Here is an 8,038-nt window from a genome sequence, read left to right as displayed (position 1 = left end):
AAGGGCAAGGATTTTAGCTACCTTAGTCCAATATTGTTCACCTGCCTCGTTACCCTCTTCCTCACTGGCATGATGCAGGTTAGGTTTCACTCTCTTATTTCATCATCATTATGATTATGATATCTCTAGTTGAGTGCACTGCACCATATATCACTACTAGAAATATTAATATTTTCAACGGAAATTTTCCGTTGCAAAGTATGAAAATTCCGTTGAAAAATCATTTTTCCACGGAATTTTCGACGGAATTCTTCTGTTGGATAATCCTTCGTTGTAAGGCAACAAATTTTTTTTTTTCCGTTGAAATTTGCAACGAAATATTGTTCCGTTGAAAGATTCGACGGAATGTATTCCGTGGAAAGCCTTACTTTTCCGTTAATAAATAAAGTCATGACATATTATTAAAATAATAAATTCCGTCAAAAAATTCAACGGAAAATATATCTGTCAAAAAATTCTGTCTCAATTTGCAACGGAATTTTACTATAATTCCGTCGATAATTGCAACGGAAAATATCTCCGTGAAAAAATTCCGTTGTAAAATTCAACGGAATTTATCTATAATTCCGTCTATAATTTCAACGGAAAATGATTCTGTCGAAAAGTTAGTTTGCAACGGAATTTATTTATAATTCCGTTGAAAATTCCAACGGAAAAAAATTCCGTCTAAAAGTTCTGTAACCGTTTGCAACGAAATTTATCTATAATTCTGTTGAAAATTTCAACGGAATGAAATTCCATTGAAAATTCTTAACCGTTTGCAACGGAATTTATATAGAATTCCGTCGAAGATAATATTTTTAATTTTTTAAAAAACATTAATTTCATATGGATTTTAATTCAACAAATATCGACGGCATTTTAAACTGACGGCATAAATATTGACGTCATTTTGAAAACTACCTACGTATATGGGGCCACTAAATCCATATGCATGATTTGGAGTCGATTTTCTCAACCAACGGAATAACCAACCATTAAACTTTTTCTTTGCACAAAATTAATGGCAACCGTTAAAAATCGCCGCTGGACTTTTGCTTAATAATTAAAAAAATAAGCAGCAAAAACAACTTTTATTTTTTTAAAATCATTTAAAATCTACTAAATTTTCCTACATACAATCAAAATGAGAAAAAATTCTAAATTTTAATTGAAAGAAAATTTTCCTAAATATGAAATATGCTTCTAACAATTAAATATTCTCTGAAAATTATTATAATAATATTCAAATGTAAAATTAATATGTATTAATAAGATAACTTAAATTCAAATGAAGTCTAAAGAAAATACATGAAACGGAAGAAAAATGCTAACTAAAGGCTGATGTCTTAACACTTGCCCTAGCCACCAAAATATGCACTATTTGTTTGTCACGAAGGATCTGCAATAGAAAAAAATTATACCTAAAATAATTTCACACATCACTCTATTTCAGAGCAATCCAATATCCACATCAAACAATTCAAAGGTCGATTGAGTGGACTAACCAGTTCAGGTGAGATAGCATTCAATTGCCTTGGTCTGTTCAAAGTGATAATCCTTACATGTTTCTATCTCTTCTCCAACAACAATCTTAAGATCAAAACCAACAATACCCCATTACATGTTTTTCTTAGAAAAAAAAGTCAAAACTCGTGAAAATGATGGATGATATGAAATAAGATTAAAAATCACCAAAATTCTTTACCAGCATAGTGCCACTGCCATCTATAACTTTATATCCAGACATCAGAAAAGGATCCTTATGCACCTGCAAAAAGAAAAATTGTTATAGGAAATTCACTAGTCACTACAAAAAAATAGTTGTTGAGCCACTAGTCGAGATTTTTTGTTTATTCTTGATTTCTAGGTTACTTTTTACTTCGGTTGTGAAAAATATGAGCGAGATCATGAGAAATGCAAGTGGGAGCTCTAGTTTTACATATATATATATATATATATCGTGTTGATGTAGCAACCTCCAAAGTTTAACTTTATTAAAAAAAATTTACGTATAATAAAAAATACAAACTAGTTTTACAAATAATTCTCTATTAAACCAAAAAATAAATAAATTGCAAAAAAAAAATCTAACTATAAAAAACATTATATGCGTGTAGCTATTTGAAGCTAAAGTATTATTAACAAAAAAGTAAAATATATAAAAAAAAGTCTACGTATATATGCGTGTTCATATATAGCTACGTATACTTTTTTGCTCTAAACCTTATATATATATATATAAGGCTACGTGTGTGTGTGTATATATATATATATATATACACAAAAGGCAATATATATTTAGAGCAAAAAAGCTACGTATCTATCTATATATAAGGCCAATATTTGCATATTCAGAGCCACGTATCTGAGAAATATATAGAGCAAAAAAGAACATAAGAATAAGACCACAATAGGTATCTACATGTTATTGCTTTTTAAATAAACAGACCAACATCATAAAAACTTATAAAAGCTAAGCTCTGACAAGCAAGAACTTAAGGCAATTTGACTTACACATAACCCTGCCAATGGATCAATGGCAATCACAACTCCATGACAACTGCGCAAGGTATGTTTCTCTGTAAGAAGCAATTTTCCATTCGTTCCACTTGCCACCGGTATTACATATATATATCCTTAATTTCTGAATTTGAAAATGAAATTCCTCAAGGTATTCCAGATTCTGCAAAATTTGAACAAGCAGACCATTTTTTCATATTTTTTTAAAAAAACAATTCCACAAACAACTCAAGCTAAATACCAAAACACGTCAATATGCAGACTTAGAAAAATATTACTAAGTTATCATCCTTCCTTTGCTCAGTCTCCATGAGCAGTCTATGTAAAATTAACAAATTTGGGACAGGGTGGGGAGTTGGGGACAACTAAAGTACACTGGAAAAGAGACAAATTGTTAACTTCTAAAGGGTCAGGCAAAAGTAAAAACATCTATAAGAGTAAGAGTTTTTTTGAAAAATAAAAATTCAAAATAACAAAGACCCAAACCATCATCCGGCTATCTCCAACAAAAAATTTATAGGAAATACTGCATTCCAAGCTGCTAGCCTACCATTATTTGATGGTTTGATTCAACTACTAGTAAAAATAGATTTCTATCAGTGAAAGATAGGAATACAATATCTTGCAAGTAGCAAGGAAATATGTAACTGCTCATATTTAGGAGTCTTTCTGGTGAACATTATAGATATGAAATTCAAATAATCTTGTGGTGATAAGTATTACCTGAATAACTCGTGAAGACTCTTAATAAAACTCTCTAAACCATAAGAAACCAAGATCTATCAATGTTGCAATAGTCACTGCAAGCATCATCACCCAAGTCAATTACACTGAAGGATGAAATAAGGCAATGAAGCAAAGCATTCTACATCATTTAACTGTTTCAAATGGTAGAGGACCAAAATCATTCAGAATTAACTTCTATCATTGTAAATCACCTCTGAATTCTTTCCAGATTTTTCTAAAAGAATTAGCGGTATTGTGACCTCTCATTTGGTAAGCTTATAGTACAATAATCAGCAGATAAATGACAATTGTAACAGCTAAACCATAAGAACAAAAACTAAGCTCGGATGCTTTAAAAGGGCCAATCTTCACTATCAGGTCCACATGGCTGGGGCAAACATAATCTAGGGCATACAAGTAAATTACACCTAAAAAGCTAAAGTTTATTCAGCCGTTAATCTAATCAACCAATAGCAACCAAAAAGGGATCACAGTAACAAAATACTACAACTAATTTGAATGAAAATTTGAAAGAATAAATGGCAACACCTTCACTGTATCGACCATCCTTTGCCAAGAAAAATAGGAAGTTTTTTCACCTGTCATGGATATTTATTTACTCTTAATGAAATCATAATTAGTACTTAGTACCGTTTAATATTAAAAGGAAAATACCGCTGGTGGTTTGTTGGTGAAGAACAAGCTCCAACATAAATAATGGATCTTTATATTGGGAAGATTGCTCAAGAACTGCAAGCTACTTGTTAACCTCCTCAACCTCTTCTAGATCAGTGGTATAAGCATGTGATATCTCTTTGCCCCAAACCCAAGCCCGCACAGTGTCTCCAACGCTCTCTCCATCCCCAACTAAACAGAACAGAGAAATTAAATTAAATTATTTGAATTTAAAAAAAAATGAGAAAATTGGAACAGGACAAACCGTGAATGTATATATGGGAGTTACAGAGAACTTACAAGGAGGCCGAAATTGAAGCCAACGATGACAGTGTTGGCAATAGAAATGGCAGCGAGTTCAACATCGCCGAGGTGACTCGCGAAGGCGTAGGTAACATCGTTCGTGGTGAATGCTGCCACGTGGCTGAAGATAGAGGGACCCACGATTAGCCATAGCTTCTAGAGGGTTCTTGTAGCCTCGATTTGCGATGGCCAAACCCGAGGGTTCTTGCAGCAAAGGAACAAGTGGTGTTCGTACAACTCAACGGTGCCAAAGATGGGGCTTTTGCCGAAAATCAGGTGAAGGAATCTGAACTCAGCATCGGCGGCAGCCGCGGAGCCAGCGAAGAGAAGACCCTCGTTCTAGAAACTTCACGGAGACGCTTGAGTTTGTCTGAGAGAGTGATGGGGGAAGAATGAGAAGAGCACGAAGGGATTGTAAATGTGAGGGGTTCTTCTCTCTCTGCTGCTACCCATCATCGTAAAAAATTAAAACAGAGGGAAATAATTTGTGTTTGGAGGGAAGATAACAAATAGGGAAAAATACCAAATTTAAAATTAAATAAATTTTAGAATGATTAAATTATATAATTAATTGTTAATTATAAATTAAAATGATATATTTTATGCTAATTATAAAACTTTTGTTAAGAATATTAACTAATTTTGGGATCATATATAAATTTATCAATTATTATGTGCTAACTATAAATTTGTAATATTAAGCAATTGATCATTTATAAATTATATTATAAAATTCTGAATCAAAATTTTGGTTTCTGGTAAAAAATCTAATTTAAAATTTATTTATATGTCATCCAACTATGCAAGTTCTTTTGAAAGTATCAACGGACCAAAATTCTGTTGGAATTTTCAACAGAAAATTATTTCGTTGTAGTTTTCAAAGGAAAAAGACCAAAATTTTGTTGAAAGTATCAACAGACCAAAATTCCGTTGGAATTTTCAACGAAAAATTATTCCATTGTAATTTCCATCGAAAAAATACCAAAATTTTGACACTAATAAGTCATTATCTCTCACGAGTCATTTTTGTATGCTCATAACTTCATCCATTTTACGTATTTTCATATCCATTTTCATGTGAGTACATCTGAGCATCATTTTTGTATGCTCATAACTTCATCCATTACTTCAACACTTCAAGTTATGAATAGTCATGACTACTTGCATTGTCACACGAATGTTTCAATATGTATGTACAACACTATAAATAATTATAAATGATACCATTATTGCATAAAAGAAATTTATGATTTGATTACTTGAAGAACAAAATGTAGAACAAAAAATTCAGTTAAAATTATCAACGGATAAAAATTCCGTGAAAATTTTCAACGAAAAATAATTTCGTTGAAATTTTCGACGGAAAAAGACCAAAATTCCGTTGAAAGTATCAACGGACCAAAATTCCTTTGGAATTTTCAACGGAAAAGTATTCCGTTGTAATTTTCAACGGAAAAAGACCAAAATTCCGTTTGAATTTTCAACGGAAAATTATTCCGTTGGAATTTTGGACGGAAAAAGACCAAAATTCCGTTGAAAGTATCAACGGACAAAAATTTCGTTGGAGTTTTCTGAAAAAACCTGCTATGGAGGAAGACCGAGTCTTTATGTCACGTTACAGAGGACCTCGTTTCAAAAAAACACGTCGTCTGGGGGCTCTACCAGAACAGATTTGATAAATATGTATAACTCTCGGATAGAGTAATAGAAAGAAAAAATCCATTAGATAATGAACTATTGTTCTAAGCCATCTCTAGCGATGAATCAACAATTTGAAATGCTTAAAGCGAAAACCACTTTTTTTATTTTTATTTGGTGTAACTAAGCCGGATGAAGGTAGACGTGCTATAGGAGTAACCCATTACCTTCTGGGTGGAATTGCCACAACATGGGCATTCTTCTTAGCAAGAAATTATTCTGTTGTAATTTTCATCGAAAAAAGACCAAAATTTTGACACTAATAAGTCATTATCTCTCACGAGTCATCCATTACTTCACCAACATTTTTACGTATTTTCATATCCATTTTCATGTGAGTACATCTGAGCATCATTTTTGTATGCTCATAACTTCATCCATTACTTCAACACTTCATCCATAACTTCATGACTACTTGCATTCTCATACGAATGTTTCAATATGTATGCACAACACCATAAACAATTATAAATGATAGCATTCTTGCATAAAAGAAATTTATGGTTTTTCTTAATGTTTGTGATTACTTGAAAATTATCAACGGAAAAAAATTCCATTGGAATTTTCGACGGAAAAAGACCAAAATTCCGTTGAAAGTTTCAACGGACCGAAATTCCGTTTCTATTTTTGACGGAAATATTCCGTTGAAAGTTCCAACAGAAAAAAATCCGTTGCATTTTTCGACGGAAAAAAATTCCGTTTGAATTTTCAACGGAAAATTATGCCGTTACAAATTTCAACGGAAAAACTCCGTTGAAATTTTCAACGGAATAAATATTTCGTTGTAATTATCAACAGAATTTATTGTCCGTCGATAATTTTCGATTACAAAAATTATATGACAAATTTTCGACAAAAAATTTCAACGGAATTTATTTTCCGTTGAAAATTTTCGTCTCAAAATTCAACGAAAATTCTTTCCGTCTCTATTTCAAACGAAACTATATTTCCGTCAAAAATTTCGTAACTATCTTTGATGGAATATTTTTCGTTGATAAATTCCGTCGATAATAAAGCTTTTTTTAGTAGTGTATGTTGTATATATGTGTATATATTGATGCTTGCAAGTTGCAACTTTTCTCTTCCTTAAGACTTGTTGTCCTTTGGTGCATATGTTCTTCCCACTTGGACCAACAACCCATGCTATATATGGTGGAATCGGTGTTATGATTTTCAATGGTTATATTGTCTATGACATGTTTATGACATGAAAAGTTTATGATATAGGACCTTATATCATTGTAGGATACGAGGCTACTTGTAAAACAGGATAACTTTCAAATTTTGGCCTGCATGAATAGTTATCAATTTTTAATAACTTTTAGTTTTTAATTTCATTTATACATCTTTTTGATTTTTTTATCTTTGAAAACCAAGTTCTATTTAGATATGTAATCAAATATTTGGAATGAATTTTTTTTATCCTTTTGAATCTGCCTGATTTTTTAAAAGAAATGTAAAATTTTAAATGATTTTTTTTTTAAATTTTCAACAAATTTGTGGGGGGTCTTAAACCTCCAGAAACTGAAACATTTGTGGGGGTCTGAAACCTCCGGAAAATATTTCAACAAATTGTGGCGCTGCACATAAAGACCCTTCAAAATATGTTATGGCGTAGGTAAAACTGGGGGTCAATGAAGATGCCACAAATGTATTTTGTGGAGGTCAAAGACCCCCATAATATGAAAATATGACCCCCACAAAATGCTTGAATTTTTGTAGTGACTCTTCAAGGTGTTTCAAGCTATTCACATAGCAAATCCTGCAGTAATGGACACTATAAGAAAATTGGTATTTTGTAACTTAGGGTTTCCCTTAGGATTAACACATAGAGGTGATTTTTCATAGGTGGTTGAGGTGTAATCGCCTCTAAATGTAACAATTAGAGGCGGTTTTAGTGTAACCACCTTCGAATGGTAAATGAGGGTGGTTATTTTAATCGCCTCTAGTACACATTTGGAGGTGATTTCATGTCAACTTCCTCCAAATGTACATTAGTGGTGGTTAAAATAACCGTCTCGAAAGCATATTTAGAGGCGATTCATGGTCTATCAGTTAGTGAGATTGAAAGAGAGGGAGATCTCTTTGGTCAGTCGTTAGATCGTTCTCAAATTTGGTCAGTGTGTTCATATCT

General features: G+C 32.2%; 1 long non-coding RNA gene across 3 annotated transcripts; it reads right to left on the bottom strand.

Annotated features, from left to right (window-relative positions):
* Nucleotides 1–1,275: 1,275 nt before the first annotated feature.
* On the bottom strand, nucleotides 1,276–4,649 carry LOC133312885 (uncharacterized). 3 transcript variants are annotated; one of them, XR_009751743.1, is made up of 8 exons: nucleotides 4,204–4,649; nucleotides 3,904–4,095; nucleotides 3,778–3,827; nucleotides 3,226–3,302; nucleotides 2,497–2,665; nucleotides 1,688–1,750; nucleotides 1,488–1,572; nucleotides 1,276–1,381 (listed from the first exon to the last, which is right to left on the bottom strand). It is a non-coding gene; the product is annotated as an uncharacterized LOC133312885 (long non-coding RNA). The 3 variants fall into 3 exon arrangements; XR_009751742.1 differs by lacking the exon at nucleotides 1,276–1,381 and having other exon boundaries at nucleotides 1,448–1,750; XR_009751744.1 differs by lacking the exons at nucleotides 1,276–1,381; nucleotides 3,778–3,827 and having other exon boundaries at nucleotides 1,448–1,750.
* Nucleotides 4,650–8,038: the final 3,389 nt, after the last annotated feature.

The sequence above is a fragment of the Gastrolobium bilobum genome, unplaced genomic scaffold, assembly GCF_033153095.1.
Source record: "Gastrolobium bilobum isolate Gb01-03AN ecotype WA unplaced genomic scaffold, APGP_CSIRO_Gbil_v1 utg35827, whole genome shotgun sequence".
Taxonomy (NCBI): Eukaryota; Viridiplantae; Streptophyta; class Magnoliopsida; order Fabales; family Fabaceae; genus Gastrolobium; species Gastrolobium bilobum.
The sequence above is the reverse complement of the archived record's forward strand: the minus strand, read 5'-3'. Positions and strand labels throughout refer to the sequence as shown.